Below are 27552 nucleotides of genomic sequence, written 5' to 3' on the forward strand. Positions count from 1 at the left end.
ACCAGTATGTTATACTCAGATATTGTTCCCCTAATCTATGTAAATGAAACTATTTGTATGGTGGTCTGCCCTTTCTTTAAGATTCAAGTTAATCATTTTATGGCCCAGGATAAACCATTTGGTGCCAAGATTATCCCAAAATGCATCTTATGGGTGAGGGGCCTGGTGCCATTCTGAATTTTAAGACATTCCTTTCTTTCATTAACAGACTGCTAGTGACTATATAACATCCAGCTGAAGACTAGCAGGGGGGTACTCTTCTGCCCCCTTCTGATACTTTCTCTATCTCCTTTATACTTTAATAAACTTCATTACACAAAAGCTCTGAGCGATCAAGCCTCGTCTCTGGCCCCGGATTGAATACTTCTCCTCTGGGGGCCAAGAATCACAGTGTCTTTGTGTGATTCAACAACAACCTTTCAGTCCAAGAATCATAACCACAGCCCATAACTGGACCACAGCCAGAAAGACAGAAAGAAGAATGGGAAGAGGAGTGGGAAAGGTGGTTTGGGGAGAAGCAGATATCTTCCATCTATTATGCTTTAATTTGTAGTATTAGTGAAACTGTTAGTGGCTCAGAAGTGCCCAGCTCTTTGGGACCCCATGGACTACTGTAGCCCACCAGGCTCCTCTGTCCATGAGATTTCCCAGGCAAGAATAACAGAGTGGGCTGCCATTCCCTTCTCCAAGGACTCTTCCCGACCCAGGAACAGAATCCGAACTTGTAAGTCACCCGCAATTCCAGGGTTTCAACACCACCTTCGAGGGGCAAATGAGGAAACGGAACCTTGTAATCGGGGAAGTCATCTACTCCTGGGATACCAGAACTGCCTGCAATGACTAGGGTGCCCTGTGGGGACTGGAATATATGGGTTTGGTATTTTTTTAGGCATTAAGAGCGTTTTCAAAACCATCAGGATCTCATATATATACACACCACTTTCCTACTTTCAGCCAGTCTTGGGGTGGGGAAGGCATCAGGCAGAGGTGCTAGGTATTCATTATTTCATTAAACAAGAAACACTTTCTGCGCTCCTTTGGCAATAATGAATGGTACAGTCCCAAATCTCAAGGATCCCTCAGTAGCCCTGCAAGCCCTTCCCTCAGCCGACCAACACCGTTAAGTCATACCTAATGGCACCAGGAGCTGGGTTAGAGTTCAAAGTCAAGCTCAAGGCAGCAATTACAAATAGCCCAAACCACCCTCGAAAATTCCCTGAAATTCCTCATGACATACAACACTGCTGTTTCTCCCTGAGTCCAAGAGGACCAGTTTTTCCTGCCCTCTGGGAAAGACTATTCACTCTTCAGGTCAACCCAGATAATGGGTTAGGCTTGTATTTCGTGAGCCGTGCTGTTAAACCCAAGCACTCACTATCTTCGAGGAAATGAAATCTCCCTACAAACTACAGGCTAGTAGCCCCTATCTCACGTTTGCCCTAGGACTATGCTCATCATACTTCAATTGTCATTTCTTACCCTTCCTGTTCCTTTTGTTCAAGTTTACTTCCCATACACAAACTATGTATATAGTATGACTCAATGGAATATCACCATCTTAATACTTTCCCACAGACTCGCCCCAAATGCCACCATTTCCTTGTGTCAGCGTACTGCGAATCCTTTAGAATTCACACATGTAACAGGGATGAGTTATGTACAGACCCTACACAGGTGAATGAGTGTTTTTATTCAATTAGCTCCAGTTATCTGGAGAGTTTAGAGAAATGAGAAAGTGAACATGAAGCTTGGTAGATGGTAAGAAAATCAGGAAAGGTCCAGAATATGAAATACATTTCCAGTAAACGGGGCCCTGTTGGGGAACAACGTGAAGCCGTGATGCGCCCCAGGAAGAGCTCTGAGGGAAGCGTGAGGGGGATCTAACGACAAAGTCAGCCCTGCCCTCAGCACACTGCAAAGTAACCCCCGCTCCTACGTCCACCAGGTAAGGGGTAACTCAAGGAAATGAGACGGCACAGCGGAGGCTACTCTGATCTGACTCAGCCAGGCGGCCCACCCAACCAATCATTCCTTTCAAGGTCACACACACCGCTCTGGCTCCGAAACACATCCCTGGAAAGGAACGCAGTCCCTACATCTCTATTCCCGCAGGGTCGTGAGAACGAGGGTCCCACCACCACACCTCAGACTCTGCTGGGGAGCATCAACAAAGTCGGCCTCCCCGTGTGCCGGGAAACCTGGCCTCTCTACTCCCAGAGGGGGACATTATTCTAGTCAAAGACTATGCTTTCTCAGGAAACAAAGGACTTTGTCCTACCTCCTCCTACGTATCTCTCCACCTCACTTTTTTTTACGACTTCTTTCCTCTCTTTGTCACTGCACTGCCCTTGAGCAGGGCCCGTATCTAACCATGGTTTCCCCTCCTTCATGTGATCATGATTTTCAGGTTTTAGGGTGGATATCCTTCTCTCTTTTGTCGCCTCCAGATGATGGCTCATCTTCATCTGTGTCTCAACCTTCCAACTGTCTAATCCTTAGCCTCCAGTTCCCTCAAACAACAGGTGGCACACTTAAATGCAAAGACACAGGAAAGAAAGCTGTTATGCTAGTCACCATCACACGCACTTGAGCCCCGCTCCATTCTTCTGGATACAAGCGCTCCACACCAGCCTTAAACTGTTCATGTCTGCATTCCCCGCTTCAGTGAGTTCCTGAGTCTCTCAGAACTTTCAAGTGACCCTCTGTCCACACTTGTCACCGTCTTAAATTCTTTAGCCGATTTTGGAAATGAAAAATTTTAAGCAGGCAATTAAAAAAGACTAGTGAACCTGTTCTTGACAGGACTAGACTTAACAGCAATGAGATAAAGTGACACGCACGAGGCTTGCTGCCAAGGAATCACGAACAGTTTAAGAATTAGATTCAAAACAACTGATAGAATCTGAAAAGCAGAGTGACCTCCGTATATTTTATCTTTTGCTTGGTTTGCACAATGCACAAGATTCGAAACTCAAAATATTAAGATCCTAGTTGAAGGAGAAACTTCCGCGATTTAGGAAGAGGTACTGAAGGAGGTTACTAGAGCAGAACACTTACTAACTAGATGTAACTATTTTTATCTACCGTGAATATGAAATAGATAATGTACCTCTTTCCTAAATTTTATGCCCAGAAACACTTCAATTTTTTTTTTCTATCTTGCAGTATAAAATGATCATTTCTTTGCTAAAAATTTTTACCTCTCTCACACAAATATTTAAACCTAATAATGAGGATAATTTAACATGGGACCTATAAAAACTACTTAATTTGAAACATTAAAATCTTAAGCACATTTAAAAAAACAGTATATCAGAATTCACATTTTCATACTAATGTATCCTCTAACACCAAAGTGAAATGTCATTTTTCACTGGACGTCCACAATTTCAATAAGAAATGTCTTCCTATGAATTCTTATGACATGAAACTCTTAAAACATGAAAAAGCATTCAAAATAGCTGACACGAGGGACACGAGATTCCCTTTATTTCGTTTGTTTCATAAAATTAAGAGCATTGCAACGTAATGTAGAAAAACATAAAAGCTGAATTTCAGGTGTATGCAAAAGCCCTTCCATCCCGCCCCCACACCACTACCAACAACAAGTTATCGTTTCGGTAACTCTACAACAAGGGTATTAATACTTTAAGCCGTTCTCGCTTCAACCACTGTTCTGGTTTCTTGCTTCAGAAACCACTGTTGCAAACCCAAGTCTAGAAATAAATAATGGAGATTAATGCAGTATTACCTTGAACAAGCAATTAAAAGAGGCTGAAAAGCAGCAGCCAAACCCCAAACCATTTGCTCTTTCACAATAGGAAGCTGAAGGTAATCTTATTTACAAAACATAAATCACTTGAGATCTGGCCAAATTCTTCAATGATGTTCCAGATGGAAACACTGCAAAGCCAGAAGTTGCTTACATTAAGGATTTTCTTCCAACTCTAAAAACAAACTGGACCAGTTTTTCTTGTTGCTTCTAGGAAAGCAATCATTTTAAACCAGACAATTCAACAGAAGGGCTTTCCTAAGACCTGTGGGTGCTCTATTTTGGGTCCCACCCCTGCCCTCCTTCTAACAGTATTAAGTTTCTTGACACTGAGTTTGCTTCCTCCTCCAGTATCTACTTAAAAGTCTTAGGCTACAGAAAGCAAATTCCATTAAACCCGTCTTTAATGTATTTCTGTAATTTATTCACATTGGGAAAAAATGTGAAGATACAGCCCTTTAATTTTTCCGTGTGTGTGTATGTGTGTGTGTGTGCGTGTGTGTGAGAGAGAGCACTTTTTTGTTCATCTCTCTGTAGGGCTCTGTGAGGTTTATGCAGACAGGCCTCTCACAGAGGCAGCTGTGTTTCCCAGGGTCCACGTTCGCGGGCATCTGGGCAGGAAGAGGTGGGCTCGACGTCTCGCTTCCTTGAGCTAAAGGCACTTGGACAGAGAGGCTTTGACAGCTACAGTGTGCAACGAGATTCAGGGATTTGTTTGTTAAAAGGTGCTGTGTTAACACACCTTCAGTTTTTGGTGAACTCAACAACCAAAGGTTTGTGAGGATACTTTCTTTCCACTAAATACCACGGGAAATGCCAGTGGTCCGACAGAGATCCGCTTGGCCCCAGAAAAACCACTCTGAGGTGTGAGTATTTGCTGCTAAGATGTTAGACAAGAAAGGGGATCTAGGTATACGTATGACTGCTTTACTTCACTGCACAGTAAGAAACTAATACAACATTGTAAAGCAACTATACTCCAATAAAAATTAAATTTTTAAAAATTTTAATTAAAAAAAAAAAAGTGTGAGAAGTCAGTCCCTTCTACCTGATGAAAACCTCACTTAATTTTAAAGTGTATTGTGGAACTTCCCTGGTGGTTCAGAGGTTAAGACTCCGGACTTTCACTGCAGAGGGCATGTGTTTGACCCCTGGTCAGGGAACTAAGATTCTCACATGCTGTGTGGTAGGATAAAGAAAAAATAGAATAAAAAAAAAATTTTAATAACATTAAAAAAAATAGTGTATTGTGACAGAAGGCCCTAGATTAAACCTCAACCCATATGTTTTAGTTCTTTATTCCACAGCTCTAGCTATTCCCTCACTCACAGTTCCGAAGCCGAGGGCACAAAGAATCACCCAGAGCTGACTCACGTCTGCCAAAGCTCCCACCAAACATCAGTCAGGTTTTCCCCTCCTACATGTTGCCATACCCCCAACACGTTTTCTGTGTCTCACAGGAACTATTAATTTCTTGATGCCCCCAACCAAGGCCTCACCTCCCTGGGCACCTGGGGAAGACTTTCAGAGCCTGTCCATACCTGATCCTGCGGTCTCTTCCTCCTCTAAGCCCAAGAACACCACCCTTTGTCCCAGGCCTGGCTGCCTGCTCCAGGACCACAAAGCTAGCCGCCATAAACCTGCTGAATAGCTTAGCTGCTGACAACTTTTCTCCTACCCAATGAGTGCAATTCAAAGTTCTGTGGCCTAAAATCAAAGCACAACCCAGAGCTCAAGACCCAAAGTCAGACAAACCTGGTTTTGACTCTGGTGTGTCCCATGGACTGCAAGGAGATCGAACCAGTCCATTCTGAAGGAGATCAGTCCTGGGTGTTCTTTGGAAGGAATGATGCTAAAGCTGAAACTCCAGTACTTTGGCCACCTCATGCGAAGAGTTGACTCATTGGAAAAGACTCTGATGCTGGGAAGGATTGGGGGCAGGAGGAGTAGGGGACGACAGAGGATGAAATGGCTGGATGGCATCACCGACTCGATGGATGTGAGTTTGAGTGAACTCCAGGAGTTGGTGATGGACAGGGAGGCCTGGAATGCTACAATTCATGGGGTCACAAAGAGTCAGACACGCCTGAGCGACTGAACTGAACTGTGTACTATCTCTGTGACATGGGCAAAAAAAAAAACTTCTCTAAGCCTCAGTTTTATCTCTAAGATGGGGACAGTAATAGTGTTTACCTTTATTGTGAAGCCAGGATAAGATAATGCATACTACAGGGGTACCTGGCATAACCAGACATAAACGGGTAGTTGCGCTGTGCTAAGTTGCTTCAGTCGTGTCTGACTCTTTGCGACCCTGTGGACTGTAGCCCGCCAGGCTCCTCTGTCCATAGAGTTTTCCAGGCAATAATACTGGAGTGGGTTGCCATGCCCTCCTCCAAGGGATCTTCCCAACCCAGGGATCAAACCCACACCTCTTATGCCTCAACTGGCAAGCAAGCTCTTTACCACTAGCGCCATCCGGGAAGCCCATAAACGGGTAAGCTTCTGGTCAAATTTAGACTTGATATTTGGCTGTAATATTCTGTGGTTTTGTTTTACTGCCTTTGGAGACTGTGAGCATCCTCCAGCCTGGCACAGTCCCCACACTCCTCCTTAGAATCTTTGCAATTGAAATATCACTGATTTACAATGTTGTGCTAATTTCTACCATACAACAAAGTGCCTACTTTACACACACACACACACACACACACACACATATGTATGCATTCTTTTTTTATAGTTTTTTCCGTTATGGTTTCCCCCAGGAGACTATAGTTCCTTGTGATATACAGTAGGACTTGTTGCTCATCCATTCTAAATGTAATAGTTTGCATCTACTAACCCCAAACTCACGGTCCACCCTTCTCCCTCCCCTCTTGGCAACCATCACTCTCTTCTCCATGTCTGGATCTGCTTCTGTTTTGCAGATAAGTTCATCTGTGTCATGCTTTAGATCTCATGTGTGAGTGACAGCACATGACATTTGTCTTTCTGATTTACTTCAGTTAGTATGATAATCTCTAGGTCCATCCAGGCAGCTGCAGATGACCTCATTTCACTCTTTTTTATGACTGAGTCATATTCCTTAGAACCATTTTCTCGTTATATAACTGTGTGGTCCCTGAGTTTGTGACACCCTTTACCCCCCTCAAACAAAAGGTCTCAGAACTACAAGGAATTTTTTAGAATTATAATGATATTAGAGAACAGGATAGCCAGGCATTATACTAAAAACAATGTCTTCTTAAAACCCAGCACAAGGAGTCACCAATCTCCAGGAAGACTGAGACCTCTCAACCAGTCAAAAGGCACAGGCGTGGCAGGGAGCAGGGGGAGGAACAAACTCTGCTCTCTACGACTGAAGTCAGCAACAACTTCTGAAACATGGAATCCCACTGGCAGCTGTCCAGGTCTGGCACAAAATGGACAGAGCAAATATAATAAAGGCAGAGCAGAAAATATACTTCAAAAGCTTTGTTCCTCCTTAAGTGTGAAGGCCACACTGCCCAGGAAATTTCTTGTTCCAAAAGTTCCTGTCAGATGTCAAGGTTTGACCCACACCAATAGCTTTGCACACATTAAAAAATTCAGTTGTTTTCTTACTAACTTTACCCACACAAATTTTCCATGAATGATAAAAAGATATAACAAGAAACACACACCTTAACAACATACATCATTTCTGGAAAAATATCACTATGAAAAGGACCAAAACTGAACACTGCTGCTGCTGCTGCTGCTAAATCCCTTCAGTCGTGTCCGACTCTGTGCGACCCCATAGACGGCAGCCCACCAGGCTCCCCGTCCCTGGGATTCTCCAGGCAAGAACACTGGAGTGGGTTGCCATTTCCTTCTCCAATGCATGAAAGTGAAAAGTGAAAGTGAAGTCGCTCAGTCATGTCCGACTCTAGCGACCCCATGGACTGCAGCCTACCAGGCTCCTCTGTGCACGGGATTTTCCAGGCAAGATCGTGGATTGGAATATCAAGATCCACTGGAGTGGGGTGCCACTGCCTTCTCCGAAACTGAACACTATAAGAATACAGATACCTATTTACAGACATTTGTTACTATCACAAAACTAAACAACCATAATTCTTTTGGGGGCTTCCCTGGTGGCTCAAATGGTAAAGAAACTGCCTGTAATGCAGGAGACCCAGGTTCAATCCCTGGGTCAGGAAGATCCCTGGAGAAGGGAATGGTTACCCACTCTAGTTATTCTTATCTGGAGAATTCCATGAACAGAGGAGCCTGGTTGGCTATCGTCCATAGGGTCACAAAGAGTTGGACATGACTGAGAGACTAACACTTTCACTATAATTCTCTTTAATTCATCAGAAAATCTCCATTTCCTTCTAGCATTCCCAAAAGTATGTCAACTGAAAACATTCTCTTTAAAATAAGGCGATCTGCTTTAAAATACTCTAAAATGAAATCAAGTGGGCTTTTTTCAAAGTGTACAAAAATTTTTCAAAATAACTATAAAGTAAAAGATATGCAGGTAATCCAACTATTACTTCAGTAAAAACATAATTTTAAAAGCTATGCAGGGTCAAAATTACCATCACAATAACCAACACAGTGATCTTATATGAATCCAATTCATATTGATTCTTTACAGAATCTGTACACCATCTGGGCTGAGAATCCAAGTATATAGATCATTAAGGTCAATTACATAGGGGGAAAAGGTCGTACTCCACGATGCTGACCACGATTTTTCCTAGGTGGCTGGATTTCGGGTGATATGCTTTTCTTCTGTGTGGTATACATGCGTGTTTCCCAAGTCTTCTGCTCTACAAAAAGAGCCATGACTGTCATTATCAGATGAAGAATGTTCTCTGTATTTTACACTCCTGTACCTAACTACAATTAGAGGATCAGGGTACATTTTCTAAAAGGCCGGGTCCCTCAAGGAGGCAGAAACTGATGTGAAGAAATTAGCTTTATTTCTCCCACATGTTCCTCATTTGCTCTGCCTCCATCTGATCTCCTGGGAGGATTAATGACCAGCCCTCCCCCCAGAGTTTCTGAGAAGTGACGCTCCGGCTACACAGTGACCTTTCAACCGCCCTGGGCATGTTCTCTAGGGCTCAATGCTTCTTACCTGACACTCCAGACTCCTTGCCATAGAACTGTTTTATATTTGTTCTACAGACCTCAACAGAGCTCAGCACAGCTCTCTCTCTCCACAGCACAGACTTTCTCTATTTGTTGAGCATAAAATGAAATAACTCATTAATCGATTAACATAATTAAATCATAATTAAATTGATTACTTAATGTATTAATTAAAGTAAATATGGTAAAGTAAACCCAGCCCTCTGTTTCTCAGCCTCTAGAGGCAGCGCTCTGAAAAATTCTTAAAGAGATGAGCATACCAGACCACCTGACCTGCCTCTTAAGAAACCTGTATGCAGGTCAGGAAGCAACAGTTAGAACTGGACATGGAACAACAGACTGGTTCAAAATAGGAAAAGGAGTACGTCAAGGCTGTATATTGTCACCCTGCTTATTTAACTTATATGCAGAGTACATCATGAGAAACGCTGGGCTGGAAGAAGCACAAACTGGAATCAAGATTGCCGGGAGAAATATCAACAACCTCAGATATGCAGATGACACCACCCTTAGGGCAGAAAGTGAAGAGGAACTAAAAAGCCTCTTGATGAAGGTGAAAGAGGAGAGTGAAAAAGTTGGTGTAAAATTCAACATTCAGAAAACGAAGATCATGGCATCTGATCCCATCACTTCATGGGAAATAGATGGGGAAACAGTGGAAACAGTGACAGATTTTATTTTGGGGAGCTCCAAAATCACTGCAGATGGTGACTGCAGCCATGAAATTAAAAGACACTTGCTCCTTGGAAGAAAAGTTATGACCAACCTAGACAGCTTATTAAAAAGCAGAGATATTACTTTGCCAAAAAAGGTCCGTCTAGTCAAGGCTATGGTTTTTCCAGTAGTCATGTACAGATGTGAGAGTTGGACTGTGAAGAAAGCTGAGCACCGAAGAATTGATGCTTCTGAACTGTGGTGTTGGAGAAGACTCTTGAGAGTCCCTTGGACTGCAAGGAGATCCCACCAGACCATCCTAAAGGATATCAGACCTGAATATTCATTGGAAGGACTGGTGTTAAAGCTCAAACTCCAATACTTTAGTCACCTGAAGCGAAGAACTGACTCTTGAAAAAACCCTGATGCTGGGAAAGATTGAATGCAGGAGGAGAAGGGGATGACACAGGATGAGATGGTTGGATGGCATCACCTACTCAATGGACATGAGTTTGAGTAAACTCCAGGAGTTGGAGATGGACAGGGAGGCCTGGCATGCTGCTGTCCACGGGGTCACATAGAGTCGGACACGACTGAGCGACTGAACTGACTGAACTTAGAGGCAGCGCGCTAGAGGTGTAGTAACAAAGACTGAGGAGTGGTCCCACTAAACCAGATCAGGACTGATGAGAAGGCTTTCAGGAAGCATCTGAAGCAATGAAGGAAAAAGTGGTTTCTCCCCTGAGTCGGCTCTGAACTTACACAGTAAGGGGAACAGACCGGGGGCCCTGGGGTGGGGCACAATTCAAGAAAGCAAGGCAACCAACTCCTGCTCCTTGTATCATTCCCATGCAAGGGCACATGACCTGAGCCACGGGTTCCTCATCCAGCTTCATTATTCCAGAGAACTTAAATCAGCAAACAGCGTGAGGCAGGAGTAGCTGATCCCTGCCCGGGCACAACCTGCCACCTTTAATGACAGCAGTGGTTATCTCAGTTTCCACGGCCTACGAAGCCCTGGCAGAGTTTGCAGGGTTCTTAGACAAGGCACTATTATTACAGTGACACTGAGGAACAGGCTAATAAGAGGGGAAACACCATTACATTCTTTACCGTGAATTCTCAAACCAGTGGGTGTACAAACCATACAAAGAAAAACATAAGTTGCGTGCATAAAATTAATTTTGCTGGGTATTGTGATGCTGCTGTTAAGCCTTAGTACTTGTGATTGTTAAACCGAGCTGCTTCCTAGTCAAAATCACCTATACAAACTGCAGCTTAGAATGACAAAGTGTAGGCGAGGTGAAGGCTGGTATATGATCTCCCAATGAGACTGGGTGGCTCCACCTGTCACTAACCACAGTAAAGAATGATTTCTGTTTTGCTGCTGTTAAGCCAAGAACACTTAACAGCAGTTGTTAAGTGATATCCATCCAAGTGGACAAGGAAAGAAAAAAAATTAACCCACAGAAAACTTTCCATTTTCACAGTCTTGAGGGGTGTGTTTATAAATATTCAGAACCTCTTTGAGTGTAAAGGTAGTGCAGCGTTTACCGTCGAACATACAGCTCTTCCATGATTTCAAAAATGCCCTGAGGAAGCCCCTGTGCATCTCTCAAGCTTCCTGTGTTTTACCACAACCTCTGCTTGAGATGTTTTTAGGCCTAATTTGTCTAACTTGCTCTGTTTTCTTCACAGGACTGTAATTGTTAGGTACATGAGTGTTTTAAACAAACACAGCTGTAAACACTTAGGAAAATGAAAATTTGCCCTGGGGGAAAACATAACAAGCTCGCTAGCCTTTTTAGTTCTGCAAAAGAGCTATTTCACAGGACCTCTGTCCTGAGAAATGCCTATTTTTGTCATAGCTGGTATCATGTCACATAAGCAGATCCAAAGTTACTACAAGAACAAAGTTCCAGGACAGAATAGCAAAAAAAAAAAAATGGCTGTCGGTGACTTCACACCAATAACTCCAATGCTTCCTGGTGAGCCTCCAAGGTGTCCTGCCTGAAGCAAGAAGATAGATGCCACATCAAAACCCTTTGAGAATCAGCTCTTTTTGATTAATGCAGTGATAATTACAAAGCCATATTTTATCACTTCCTTCCCACAAAAAAATTAAAAGGGCATGGCATTATACCTGAAAGTTCTGATATGCAGTAATACAATTTCTACTACTCAAAAAACAGAAAATAACAAATTTTGGTAAGGATGTGGAGAAACTGAAACCGTGTACTGCTGACGGGAACGTAAAATGGTGCCATGGAAAACAATACAGTGGTTCCTCAAAATATTAATTATCAATTAACAGAGATACCACATGACCCAGCAATTTCACTTCTAGACATATACCCAAAAGAGAGCAGAATCTCAGAGAGGTATCTGCATACCCATGTTCATAGCACCATCCTTCACAATAGCCAAAAAGGTGAAAGCAATCCAAATGACCATCCAATAAATAACATATGGTATATGTGCATAAAATGGAATATTAGTCATAAAAAAGAAGGAAATTCTGACACATGCTACCACCTGGATGAATCTCGAGACATAATACAAAGTGAAATAAACCAGTCGTAAAAGAACAAATACCGTCTGATTTCACATATATGAGGGACCCAGAGTATTCAAATTCATAGACACAGAAAGTAAAAAGGTGGCTGCCAGGGGCTGGGCTCTTGTTCTTCAGTCGCTAAGCCATGTCCGCAGGGAGAACAGGGTACAGAATTTCAGTTTTGCAAGAAGACAAAAGTTCTGAAGATGGAGGGTGAGGATGGTTGCAGTCATGTGAATACAGCCACTGAACTGTATGCTTAAAAATGGTTAACTCATAGGCTTTATGTTATATATTATATTAGTGTGCACTGGGCTTCCCAGGTGGCAACAGTGGTAAAGAACCCCCCCGCCAATGCAGGAGACACAGGTTCGATCCCTGGGTCAGGAAGATCCCCTGGAGCGGGGCATGGCAACCCATTCCAGTATTCTTGCCTGGAGAATCCCATGGACAGAGGAGCCTGGCAGGCTACAGTCCAAGGGGTTGCATACAGTCGGATATGACTGAAGTGACTTAGCATGCAGGCCTATGATAATAAAGTTCCACAGTCTGGGCAGCTTAAAAAACAGACATTTATTATCTGACAGTTTCAGAAGCTAGACGTGCAAGATCAAGCTGTGAGCAGCATTGCTTTCTTCTGAGGACTTTCTACTTGGTCATCGACAGCGCCTTCTGCCCGTGCCTCCAGCACGGTCTTCCCTCTGCACCTGTCTCTGCCCAGATTTCTTCTACTTATCAGGACACAGTCTTACTGGATTAGGGCCCACCCCAGGGATCTCATTTTAGCTTACCTCATTTAAAGGCCCTATCTCCAATTATACTCACACTCTGGGGTACTGGAGATTAGAGTGGGGTACTGGAGATTAGAGTTTCAGTATATGACTTGTGCCGGAGAAGGCAATGGCACCCCACTCCAGTACTCTTGCCTGGAAAATACCATGGATGGAGAAGCCTGGTAGGCTGCAGTCCATGGGGTCGCAAAGAGTCGGACACGACTGAGCGACTTCGCTTTCACTTTTCATTTTCATGCATTGGAGAAGGAAATGGCAACCCACTCCAGTGTTCTTGCCTGGAGAATCCCAGGGACGGGGAGCCTGGTGGGCTGCCGTCTATGGGGTCACACAGAGTCGGACACGACTGAAGTGACTTAGCATAGCATAGCATAGCATATGACTTATGCAGGGGGGATACAACTCAGCCCACAGAATGTCTATTTGATCACATTTTTAAAATAACAACACAATAAAACAAATGAGAGCAGGCAGAGGGGAAAGAACAATCTGAGGGAGGCTCTGAGGATGGGAAAGGATGTGATCGGAGGAGAAGAAAGAAGGCCCGGGGAGGCTGCAGCAAAGTGGGAGTGATTGCCAGGATGATAGACAGAAGGTAAACAAAAATACTGTCCTTGAAACTGCATTCCAAAATTTACAAAAACTCAAAACAAGTAAACCTTCTTAAAAGAATAATCATGACAAATAGCAAGCAACTTATGTAAAAGAGGTATTGCTAATAAGCTCAGGGAGACTTCTCTGCACTGAAAAACAGATACACTACTTCAGAGTGTCATCTCTGCATTTTTGTTAAGAGTCCTAAATCTTCTAAAAACTTTTTTTCAGCCGTTATTTTTTTAAATATTATTCTGGTGAAATATACATAACATAAAATTTACCATTTTAACCACTTGTACAGTTTTTCTTTATAGATACATCACTACTTAAAAGAAAATGTCCCTTAAGTCAGAGTACACAGTTAAATGGAGAAAAGAACGGTTAGTAAGTAATGCCGGAGAAGGCAATGGCACCCCACTCCAGTACTCTTGCCTGGAAAATCCCATGGATGGAGGAGCCTGGTAGGCTTCAGTCCATAGGGTCGCTAAGAGTCTGACACGACTAAGCGACTTCACTTTCACTTTTCACTTTTATGCGTTGGAGAAGGAAATGGCAACCCACTCCAGTGTTCTTGCCTGGAGAATCCCAGGGACGGTGGAGCCTGTTGGGCTGTCAGTCTATGGGGTCGCACAGAGTCGGACACGACTGAAGGGACTTAGCAGCAGCAGCAGCAGCAGTAAGTAATGCTATCATTTTACAAAGCACACTGACTTTTCTATTAAATTTCTGAAATGCGTTAACCAGGAAGTCAGGAAGAATACCTTTAGAGATTTGGGTTAAAAATACCCAAATTAGCAACCTGGGTCAGCATGCAGCGCCCAGCTCCTCTGTTCCCCGGGTGCTGGCCACCCTGCAGTCTGACACCACTGAAACACTGAGGTCTGTGAGCATCAAGCATCACAGGCTTGTACTTCAACTTGAATAGCATGCAGTCCACAGAAAACATTCAGAGTTACTGAATGTCAAGGGTATTTCTTCAACCAAAATTGTTTCACAATAGGGGTAGATTAGGAGGAGGGATTGGAAAAAAAAGATTCCAAAATTTTCAAGTGCCAAAACTTACTTTTTCAATTCTGTCAAAGATTAACCACAAGTAAATAGAGAAAAAGTTAGCATGCTTTCATCACAGTTGCAAGAACACTGACTACTGGTTACATGAGCGCGGCCTTTTCCTTTCCTCCTGGTGCAATGGATACTGCCACAAAAAATAAATTCCACCACATATCACAGCTTCTCTCTTTCTCTCTCATATATGCAGAATATACAAGGAACACCCACCAGTCAGTAAGAGAAAACCGGGAAAACACAGCAGACGTTCACAGAAGAGAAAACGTGAAAGGATGAACCCAGGTCTCCGGCCCTGCAGGTAGATTCTGTACTGTCTGAGCTACCAGGGAAGCCCAGTCAATACATCGTTAACCTCATTAACAATCAAGAAACTGACAATTAAAATCACAGTAAGGTAAATTATCTTACACATAAATTATACCTCAATTTTAAAAACACACAGTAAGATATGATTGCGTACCCACCAAACAGGCAAAACTATTTGAAATCTTATCACACGAAGGTCATCAAGCCAAAGGCAATTTCACACACCAGTGTAGTCTATCCTGATACAACTACTCTGGAAAAGAGCTGTCATCACCTAGTAAAATTAAATGTGCACATATACTCTATGACCCAGCAATTCCCCTTCTAGGTTTACACATTTAGAGAAACTCCAACATAAATGCAATGCAAAGGACCTATGTCCTTACCAATCTTTCCCATGATTGCAAAAGTTACACGACAACACAAATGTTCATCGGCAGCAGAAAAGAGAATTAAACGTGGTATATCCTTAAAATGCAATGCTATACAGCAATAAGGTAAATAAAATATAGCCTCATGAATAAACATGGATGAATCTCAAAAACAGTCTTGAGTAAAACAGCACGGGGAGAGAAGAATACAAGTCATATGATTCTATAGAAAGAGTAAAAGCAGCTAAAATTAAATAATATATTGTTTGGAGATAAATACACATAAGACAAACCCATTTAGTTAAGGAAAATGGATACTACAGGAGGCAGAGAGGATGAAGATGATACAGTCAAGAGGGACATACAGGTTTCTAAGATACTGAAAATGTGATGTTCCATCTCTTAAGCTATGCAGTAGGTACAAAATTTTACTGTTTTTCCTTAAATTATGCATATACTGATATTTATTCCTTTATATGGATGTATATGATATATCTCTCATTTGAAAACATAAAGGCCAAATGCTATTTTTTCAAAAACAACCTTGAGGTATCAGTTTCAAGATGGCTGATAGCCTGGTTCTCCTACCTGAATCCCTAATGAAGTGAAAGCATCAAAAAATAAAACAGAAGAATTCTAAAAGATTAAAAAGAGTTTGCTGGAAGAGAACTTTAAATGGACAAGAGATTTCAACAAACTTCTGGGGAACAAAACAGGAGATGGAGATGCGCTGTCAGATGAAACAGTGAGGGGCAGCTGCCACCCAGGGCCACCAAGGAGATGATCTGTTCCAGAGAATGCCAGGGAGACTCCAGGCTGCGTCAGCAGGTATCACAGAGCGGGGAGGAGGGCAGGGGGCCGCGAACAAGAATGGAGGGGTATCAGCGAGCTCCCCACCCCGCCTCCCCACCCTCTAACAGAGCCTTCAGGCAGCACCGCCAAGCGTAAGGACAGACAAGCATGTGGGGGTTCGTTTCTAAAGGAACAGAGCCAACTGTGGCAGCAGGAAATGAGAGATGGTCTGCAGAGGTTTCTGATGTGAATTTTGCTTTCTCGGAGTAAATCCTCCCTGTCAGGGCATTTGTGGGGTAAAGCAAAGTCACACACTCATACACACACAGTGAGCTCTATTTTGAATTCCTGCTCAAGGGAGAGGTGGGGTAGAGCAGATACAGACTCTACTTACAGATCTTTGCAAGATAATAGAGAAAGACCTTTGTTGTTAATTATGAATAGCAACTAAGTCTACCAGGAAAATCAGTAACATTAACGGGGGAAAAGCTGACACTGAGAAGAAAGGGAGTTAATTCAGGAAACGGAAGAGCACTTTAAAAAGAAGTTAGCTCTAATACAACTCAAACAGATTCAAGGTAGTACAACCATTGAACAGGAATGAGATGCACAAAAATAAAATGACTGGAGAAAAATAAAGAACTTTAAAAATATTTTTGAAAATATAATCACCAAAATAAAATTTCTGTAAAAGTACTGTGAGATAACAGGAAATTTCTCAAAACATGTTTAAAAAAAAAAAGACAAAAGGATAGAAAACGGGAAAGACTAGATTAGAGACAAGAACCAGTGCAAGTAGGTGTGATATCCAACTAAACGCTGCCTGATTGCAGGTGTGCTCAGCAGTGTCTGACTCTCTGCGACCCCGTGGACTCTTTGTAGCCCACCAGGCTCCTCAGTCCATTGGATTCTCCAGGCAAAATACTGGAGTGGGTTGCTGTTTCCTTCTCAAGCATATCCAGGGATCGAACTGCCATCTCCTGCATGGGCAGGCAGGTTCTTTACCACTGTGCCACCTGGGAAACCCTGACTGGTCCCATGTTAAATGCCCCCACACCAGTCCCAACATTCATACAACCATGGTAGCTGCCTGGTTCAAGGGGAATAGAACTGTAGGCTGACTTAAACCAACCAAATGTTCTCTTTTGAGAAAAAGACTTAGGAAAAAACATAGGCTCTCACACGGGCCTGAAACCAAAAACTCATGTCAAGGCTGGCAGGTATGTTAGCCCATGGCAATCAGAAGGAAATAGACACAGGAAAGGCTAAATAAGAGAGGAGGCTATGAGACCATGATTCCTGGCTTTTTTGGGCCCATTCCACAGTTCCTAACGGGCCCACTGACATCATGGAGATGAGCTGTTACCTCCTACATCTTTAAGTCTTTTCTATTTTATTTAAGTTAATTTGGGAGGGCCTCTGTTCTTTGCAACGAATAAACCCTAAGACAGCAAGTGTCTGCTTTCTGGAGCCACAGGGTAACCAGGAGACACAACACTGTCTGCTGTACCATGGGGATACCCTGAGTCTCCCTCCACCGAGAGGCTACAGAGCACAACGCAGGCTCCCGCTGCCTGTCATTCTGTCAGCAGGCCACACAAACGGAGCCAGGCCGTGCTGCTGAACATCAGGGCGACTGTATGTGATCAAATGCTCCAAATAATTAAAATGACAAAGTCTAGAAGTAAACATACAGTGTACTCAATGAAAACTTGAAATTGTGGAACAACTGGAAAAGGAGGAGAATGTTAACTTGTCTTACAATATGGAACAAGAGGACAAATGGTGTAAGATTTGGAAGAAAAAGAACAAATCAATGTGTTTTGTATCCCCACTGAGTTTTTCAATCAGCCTAAAAAATTAGATAGCCATGCAAAAATTCTCTTTTCATGACATGAATAAAGCTGATTTACTTTGTACAGAATGCCACTGTCTAGATTAATCGGAACCAAACAAGAAAAAAAAATTCTTTGAAGTTCAAGAAATAGAAGGAAATTCTTTCACGCATTTCCTGGCTGGATAACCAGAGTCAAACCATAACATGAAAATCTTAAGCCCATATGAGACCTTGAAAAATGAATACAGATATTTTCCCACTTAGAATTGTTCAACTTCAGATTTTTATACCTTATGATGGGGCGAAAGCCATACATGCATTCAGTAGAAATGGTACATGGAATTCTGAATTTTGATCTTGTCCCATGATAGTGACAGGCAGTACATACACTCTCGCAATGCTGGGCAGCTCCCAGTCAGGCACAGAAGTGTAAACAACCAATATACTTACTACCTCTCACACCCATCAATCATTTTGTTTTTCACTATCACTACAGCATTCGTCGGGGGAGTGTGCAATTTCCTCGGTTCTGTCTCGCTGCAGCAAAAATCTGAAGTGACAGACGGACCCAGTGTTACAGCTCAGTTTTATATGGCAGGCAAAGGAAAATACATCCTCAAGGCGTGAGGGCAGGCCAACACAAAAGACATGAAGAGAAGAGAGCCAGAGGCTCAATTTTGTTTCCTCTTTTTATAAGTTTTTTTTTCTCCTTCCCGAGCCTGCCCTATGTAAACTGGGCTAGCCAGGAGGCTGTTTGTGTCACCTGAGGTCCTCACTCTGGTCCTCGGACCTTCCTTTGTTCTATTTTCATGGGCTTTTCCTTTCTTTGTCTTTTGGCCACCACCATTCTGGACTCCTTTTTCCTATTCTAACTACCTAACACATTCAATACATTACCTGAGATATTATTACCTTTATTATAAAATAAGCTTCGTGTTAGATGATTCTTCCCAATATAGGCTAATATAAGCGTTCTGAACACATTTAAGGTAGGCTGGGCTAAGCTATGTTCAGTAAGTAGTGTATTAAATGCATTTTCAACGTAGAATGTTTTGAACTTACAATGGGCTTACTGGGATGTAACCCTATCGTAAGTCAAGGAAGATCTGTACTGTGCAACTGACCAGGGAAGAGAAGGGCCACCATGTGAAGGATAAAGGGATGGAGTGTGTATGTTCCCATGATTACCAGCCAGACTTGTCTTTCCTAGACTTTCTGATTTCACAAACCAGTAAAATTACACACACACACACACACACACACACACAGCCAACTCAACTGTCAATTATATACATGTGTATGTGTGCTAAGTCACTTCAGTCGTGTCCGACTCTGTGACCCCATGGACTGTAGCCCGCCCACAAGGCTCCTCTGTCTATGGAATTCTCCAGGCAAGAATACTGGAGTGGGTTGCCATGCCCTTCTCCAGGGGGTCTTCCCAACCCAGGGATCAACCCTGTATCTCCAGCATTGGCAGGTGGGTTCTTTACCACTAACACAACCTGGGAAGCCCCCCACCAATTACCTATATTTCCAAATAAATATAATTTGAGGCCATGACTATCACTAGGTGTTACTACCATTATCTAATTATTTAGAAGACATTTTTATGCCAAAAAAAGTAGGAAGGATTTGATCTTAGCATTTCTAAAGCCCTTGAGAACATCATTACAGGCAGGAAAATACACTTACACTACATCAATTTTTTTTCAGTTTTGTTCAGATGTTGCTTTAGCTCTGATTTTTAAACATTCCCTAATCCCCACGATCCCCCAACTCCATTATTCCATTAGTCCTTATCTCAAAAAGGTTATCATAAAGTAGGGAAAGCAGTAAATACACAAATGGAACACAAGGATAATGCAACATTTGGGAGCCAAAACACAACACAGATGGCTTCACATACATAAGGGCTGAAAAGCTTCCCTGGAAGGTTAAGGAAGACAGGTGTGGACACATGAAGGAGGAGGAAAGCTGAGCACATGATGAACACAGCTCAGTGTGAACAGAGGGATATTAAAGCAAGAACCGGAATGGTGCAGGAGATGCCAAGGAAGAGTCCTCAGTGGAGGAGAGAACTGACAAGGGGCCCTCTTGTGATCTGGAACTGGGAAGTTCTGGGGAGTTCACTGGATGCCGGGCTGCAGAGCTGGGACTCTGTTCAGAAGCAGCAAGGAATCTCCAATGGAACTAGCATGACAAAGGAAGCGTGTTAGCAATATTAACCCAGCAGAATCTATGAGTCTAGCCTTAAGATTTGGTAACTTTAGTACTTTCCTGAGCAGTTAAGCAGTTACCTCTAGTTCTGGCCCAGAAGGTTCTCTTTGAGAAAATCCAGGCCAACTGACCTTCTATGAAATGCACTGCCACTGTTTCTGCACCTACAGCCTTGGGGGCAGTGGCTGTCTTAATACCCCTGAAAGTGTTCTTGCCTGGAGAATCCCAGGGAAGGGGGAGCCTGGTGGGCTGCCGTCTATGGGGTCGCACAGAGTCGGACACGACTGAAGCGACTTAGCAGCAGCTCAGGTATGGCTGCCAACTCCTCTAGGATTTTGCTCTTGGTAACATGAAAGTATTCATTGGTGGAAATAAGAAAATGAAGGAGTGCTGTTTTAGAAGAGAATCAGAAGTGATCAATTAATAGAAATGTCTACTACATAATTGAAGATTCATTCATTTATTCAACAACGTTTATTGAGGCCCCTATTTGGCAACCAATGACGTGCCAGACAACCAAAAACAGGATAAAGGTCCCTGCCCCTGTGAAGCTTACATTCAAGGAGAGATACAGACACAAACAACAAACATAATAAATACAATATCTACAAGCATGTAAAAAGTGTTTGGGGAAAAAAAGATGTACAAGAAAAAGAAAAGAAAAATCTAAAGAAGAAAAAAAACTCAAATACTAATTGAAACTAAGAGATGGGACGAGTTCCCTAAGAGAGCAGACTATCTAGTTAATGACCTTTTCACTTCTAAAATTCTACCACTCCAGATCAAGGAATTTGACACATACAAACTCAACCTTCTTGTTTACACAGAAGGTAAGATCAAAGCAACACAGAATTGTTGTGGCTTAAATAACAGAGACCCATCACCAGGGAACTGTCCTCTAACACATGAGGAAATGGAGCCCCACAGCATTTAACTAAGGGGGAGGGTGCAGAATGGGAGTTCCAGAACCCTCTAGCTTCTTGTAACCTTTAATAGCAGAAGCCACTTCAGCCACTTCAAAAGTACTTCAAACCCTATTGGAGGCAAGGAAAAATATTTTTATTACATAAATAAATATTAATATTTATTTATAGCTAATAGTATATAATAAGCATATAATATTTTATAGAATATGTTTATGTCTATAATATTTTATATTTATATATTATATACTTATATATATAAAGCTAATATAATAATATTATTAGCTATATAATAGCAATAACAAAAACAGTGAACACTTAAGAGAGCACTTACTTATGCCAGACACTCTTCTAGATCCTTGTCACGAACAATAAACTAATTTAATCCTCACAACAACCCTGTGAGGCAGTCAGACTCCACAGTGAGTAGCTTTAACACCACGTCACCCCTTCAATTATTTATGCATACCTTCATAGAGCATAATTCTTACCACTAATTAGAAAACTGAAAACAAGATTTTTCACTGGGGCTTGGCAGAATTAGATTATATTTTTATGTCACAATGCAACTATTTAAGCTTCCTTTGAAGTAAATGTGCTTTGGAAGTAAAGGAAATTTTAAATATAATATAATATACATACTATATAATATATACTATATAATATAATCAATATTATGCTGAGAAACTGGTATTTCGGTAATTCAAAAAAAGGGTCCTCAACAATATGTTTTCAACTAAATACTACTTCAAAGAAATTACTTCAAGACCTTAAGCAAAGTTTTTAAGAAATGAAATTCTGGTTTTCCTGTTTTTGTTTCACTTAAACAAAACTTATGCTTTGGTTTTTCAGAGAAAGGGAAGGGAGAGAGAAATACAATGGAAAAAAGTTCTTTCCCTTAGCATGTGATGTTTAAAATTTTAGATTAGATTTTAGAAAAATTAGAATCATGATGCTTACCAACAACATGTGATAACATGGTAATAGAATATAACACATTTAAAAATTTTTAAAAAACAAAATTTCCCTTCCTCAATACAAATACAGATTTTGCAAATTCAATTATAAAATAAAATGTTACACTGTATCCAAAGCTGATGATCTTTTTGCCTTCAGTTTACTCAGTTCATTTTCATTTCAATGGACTTTCTTATTAGAGTTTTACTATATGTCACATACTACTACAATTCACCACATGGATCTGTCTACATTCTCTGGTTGTACTGGAATTTAATCATCAAGAATAATAGTTGAATACATGGATCACTGGCTACAGCTCACAACCATTTCAGAGGTAATGTAATCTGCAAAGCACAGTAGGTACATCTACACCATCTGTCTGCATAGATCTCAGAGCAACTTCTAATCCTTTACTGATAAACTGTCCCTCTCCTAACTCCTTATCTTTTTCCTGTGAGAGAAGAGAACTTATCTTTCTTACTGGAGCAAGGTAAGGGAGATGGCAGGCTCTCAACTTTGATACATCAGTGTATTCAGGTGCAACACAAAGAGGAAAGCAGCACGTGTTGGTTCCTAAATTCAACATTCTTTCTCACACTTGAGTGAGTGAGTGACAGTCACTCAGTCGTGTCCGAGTCTTTGCAACCCCGTGGACTGTAGCCCTCCAGGCTTCTCTGTCCATGGAATCCTCCAGGCAAGAATACTGGAGTGGATTGCCATTTCCTTTCTCATACTTAGAAGGATCCTATTTCATGGCGCCATATTTTCAAACATACAATCCCTCTACTCCTCGGCGTATTTCAGAACCTCCACCTGCACACTACGTATTCCTTTCTCCTTATCTTTACCACCACGGAGGGCCCAACGTGAAGCTATTTTTGAATGGTCTAGTAATGGCTATTATTTGAGTGCCAGATGGTGCCAGACACTGGGACAACACTGTAAAGAAAATAAACAAAAGTAGCAGCATCCTTGTCTTCAAACAGCTTTTAAAACCAGTAGGATTAGCTAAGTATACCACTTGTGGCCAGCACTGTAGCCACAAGGTATAAGCAGAGCCTGAATTAAGGTGTTAATAGACATTTAAGGGGGAGGAGGGACTCTGAGCTTGGCTGCAGCCAACATGTAGAGGGAAACATGATCTCTTATAAGATTCAGTGTCCCCGGGGTAAAAATAAACCAGCTGCTCAGGGAAAGAACAACTATTTTTGCTACTGAGATTAGAAAGCAATTCAACCTATGGTTACTGAGAGAGGATTCTGTTCAATGTAATAAAAATCCTAAGGATGTATTTTTACAATAAATAAGGGTAAGTTTGATGAGGGCTGAGAAGCTCTAATGAAGACTAAGAAATCAAACACTGATGCATCGCAGAAGAGCAGGTTCAGCTCAACCATGACTGCAAACTCCACACCAGCAGAAGATCCTGACACATGACTGACACATTGAGAATACTGCATTTCTCTGGGGGGAATGAGTGCCTGCGTGCTAAGTCGCTTCAGTTGTGTCCGATTCTGTGTGACCCCATAGACTGTAGCCCACCAGGCTCCTCTGTCCATGGGGATTCTCCAAGCAAGAACACTGCAGTGGGTTCCCACGCCCTTCTCCAGAGACTCTTCCCCACCCAGGGATTGAGTCCACGTCTCTTACATCTCCTGCGTTGGCTGGCAGGTTCTCTACCACTAGCACCACCTGGACATGGGGTCTAAATATGTAAAAACCACTGTGTTATTTAACTGAATTCATTTATTCTTATGCAAACAGAATCACAAAGATATTCTGATGTCAACATTTGACATGTAAATAGAAAGTAGGTCATCAGCTGAAACAGATAAAAGTGACATTTCTTAGAATCACTATTTTAAAAGACAAAGTTCCTAAAAATATCTCATTTGATATTCCCTTAATTCTACAAAGTTTTTTGTACCACTTCTTCCAAGGTGGTGTTAGTGGCAAAAAATCTGCCTGCCAATGCAGGAGATGTAAGAGGTGCAGATTGCATCCCTGGGTCAGGAAGACCCCCTGGATTAGGAAACGGCAACTCACTTCAGTATTTTTGCCTGAAGAATCCCATAGACAGAGAAGCCTGGCTGGCTACAGTCCATAGCGTCACAAAGAGTCAGACATGACTGAAGCAACTGAGCAAAGTTTTCAGTTCAGTTAGTTCAGTCACTCTGTTATGTCCGACCCTTTGGGAAGCCATGGACGCCAGGCCTCCCTGTCCATCACCAACTCCTGCAGCCCACTCAAACCCATGCCCACTGAGTTGGTGATGCCATCCAACCATCTCATCCTCTGTCGTCCCCTTCTCCTCCTGCTTTCAATCTTGCCCAGCATCAGGTCTTTTCCAATGAGTCATTTCTTCCCATCAGGAGGCCAAAGTATTGGAGTTTCAGCTTAAGCTTACAACAAACATTCAGGACTGATTTCCTTTAGGATGGACTGGTTGGATCTCCTTGCAGTCCAAGGGACTCTCAAGAGTCTTCTCCAACACCACAGTTCAAATGCATCAATTCTTTGGCGCTCAGCTTTCTTTATAGTCCAACTCTCACATCCATACATGACTACTAGAAAAACCATAGCTTTGACTAGATGGACCTTTGTTGGCAAAGTAATGTCTCTGCTTTTGAATATGCTGTCTAGGTTAGTCATAGCTTTTCTTCCAATGGGTAAGCATCTTTTAATTTCATGGCTGCTGTCATCATCTGCAGTGATTTTGGAGCCTAAAAAAATAAAAGCTCTCACTGCTTCCATTGTTTGCCCATCTATTTGCCATGAAGTGATGGGACTGGATGCCATGATCTTAGTTTTCTGAATGTTGAATTTCAAGCCAACTTTTTCACTCTCCTCTTTCACTTTCATCAAGAGGCTCTTTAGTTCTTTGCTTTCTGCCATAAGGGTGGTGTCATCTGTGTATGTGAAGTTACTGATATTTCTCCCAGCAATCTTGATTCCACCTTGTGCTTCATCTAGCCCAGCATTTCACATGATGTACTCTGCATAGAAGTTAAATAAGCAGGGTGACAACATACAACCTTGACACACTCCTTTCCCAATTTGGAACCAGTTTGTTGTTCCATGTCTAGTTCTAACTGTTGCTTTTTAAATTGAATACAGATTTCTCAGGAGGCAGGTAAGGTTTTTCCACAGTTTGTTGTGATCTACACAGTCAAAGGCTTTGGCATAGTCAAAAAGCAGAAATAGATGTTTTTCTGGAACTCTCTTGCTTTTTCTATGATCCAAGGGATGTTGGCAATTTCATCTCTGGTTCCTCTGCCTTTTCTAAAACCAGCTTGAACATCAGGAAGTTCACGGTTCACATATTGCTAAAGCCTGGCTTGGAGAATTTTGAGCATTACTTTACTAGCATGTGAGATGAGTGCAATTGTGCAGTAGTTTGAGCATTCTTTGGCATTGCCTTTCTTTGGGATTGGAATGAAAACTGACCTTTTCTAGTCTTGTAGCCACTGCTGAGTTTTCCAAAAGTGTTAGCATACTGAGTACAGCACTTTCACAGTATCATCTTTTAAAGATCTGAAATAACTCAACTGTAATTCCATCACCTCCACTAGCTTTGTTTGTAGTGATGCTTCCTAAGGCCCACTTCACTTCGCATTCCAGGATGTCTGGCTCTAGGCTGGTGATCACACCATCATGATTATCTGGGTCATAAAGATCTTTTTTGTAGAGTTCTTCTGTGTATTCTTGCCACCTCTTCTTGATAACTTCTGCTTCTGTTAGGTCCATACCATTTCCGTCCTTTATTGAACCCATCTTTGCGTGAAATGTTCCCTTGGTATCTCTAATTTTCTTGAAGAGATCTCTAGTCTTTCCCATTCTATTGTTTTCCTCTAGTTCTTTGCACTGATCACTGAAGAAGGCTTTCTTATCTCTCTTTGCTATTCTTTTGAACTCTGCATTCAAATGGGTATATCTTTCCTTTTCTCCTTTGCCGTTCACTTCTCGTTTTCTGTACCACTTAAATTTATCTCAGCATAGGTTCATAGCTTTCCCATTTTATAAGAAAGGACAGGGTTGTTTGAGGTATGGATGAGACTTTGTCAAGTATAAAATTGGTGTGTGGGGTTGAGCGGGGCGGTGAATTTCTGCTGGAGGCTACACAGGGCAAATTTAATAATCACAGATACCCCTTAATTACTTGGCTTTTTTAATTTAAAAGACTTTTGTTATAAAGGATCTAATGACTGAAAGCAAAAGTTTCCTCCTATAAAAGAAAAGAAAAGACCTTTTTTTAGAGCACAGAATTCAGGAATGATTGGCAGAAAGAAGTCAATTCTTTTCACCCACCCAGTGACCTGCTCATTGCTCAACAGTGAACAATATCCAGTCTTCTGAGGCAGGATTTGCACACATTGATTGGAAATAAAAGTGTTACTAGATCACATCAGCTCAAATTTCAACGATTAGTCCCTGGCCATTAATAACATCAACTCCAAGTTTCCAAATGAAACAACTATTACAACTTACGAAAGACTGACCAAAACTTCCAACAATTTTACAAAGACTCATTCACCTGGAAATGAATAACTCATCAAGAGGCAGAGTGGAGGGTCAGTGTGCAAACATTTACACATGAACTTGGCTCCTGCTGTTACATCATTTTTCATTTAGTTTTGTCAGGTAGTTCAGTTCCGTTCAGTCGCTCAGTCGTGTCCGACTCTTTGCAGCCCCAAGAATTGCAGCATGCCAGGCTTCCCTGTCTATCACCAACTCCCAGAGTTCACTCAAACTAACGTCCATGGAGTCGGTGATGCCATCCAGCCATCTCATCCTCTGTCGTCCCCTTCTCCTCTTGACCCCAATCCCTCCCAGCATCAGAGTGTTTTCCAATGAGTCAACTCTTTGCATGAGGTGGCCAAAGTATTGGAGTTTCAGCTTCAGCATCAGTCCTTCCAAAGAACACCCAAGACTGATCTCCTTTAGGATGGACTGGTTGGATCTCCTTGCAGTCCAAGGGACTCTCAAGAGTCTTCTCCAACACCACAGTTCAAAAGCATCAATTCTTCGGCGCTCAGCCTTCTTCACAGTCCAACTCTCACATCCATACATGACCACTGGAAAAACCATAGCCTTGACTAGATGGACCTTTGTTGGCAAAGTAATGTCTCTGCTTTTTAATATGCTATCTAGGTTGGTCATAAGAATAGGGAAAAAGAGTCCAAAATGGCGGTGGCTAAAACCTTCCCTGGGTTGGGAAGGTTCCCTGGAGAAGGAAATGATAACCCACTCCAGTACTCTTGCCTTGAAAATCCCATGGACAGAGGAGCTTGGTGCAGGCTACTATCCATGGGGTCGCAAAGAGTCAGGCACGACTGAGCGACTTCACTTTCACTTTCAAAAGACAAAGAAGGGAAAAGCCTGCAAAAATAGAACAAAGGAAGGTCAAAGAAAGGTCTGAGGACCAAAGTGAGGACTTCAGGTAGAACAGCATTCCTGGCTGAGCCTAATTTGCAGAGGGCGGCCCAGGGGGAAGAAAACATATAAAAGGAGGAGCCAAGCGCTCTTGCTCTCTCTCTCCCCACTGCCCCCACGCCCCCTCCCCCCACGTTCCTCCACTCTCTTCTC

The 27552-nt window shown here is 42.2% G+C and overlaps 1 protein-coding gene across 2 annotated transcripts in view; it reads right to left on the reverse strand.

Moving 5' to 3' along the window:
* The window catches only part of FHIP1A (FHF complex subunit HOOK interacting protein 1A), a 301594-nt gene that overhangs the window by 247633 nt on the left and 26409 nt on the right, over positions 1-27552 (reverse strand). The window lies entirely within an intron of this gene.

This window comes from Bos javanicus, chromosome 17 (genome assembly GCF_032452875.1).
Source record: "Bos javanicus breed banteng chromosome 17, ARS-OSU_banteng_1.0, whole genome shotgun sequence".
NCBI lineage: Eukaryota > Metazoa > Chordata > Mammalia > Artiodactyla > Bovidae > Bos > Bos javanicus.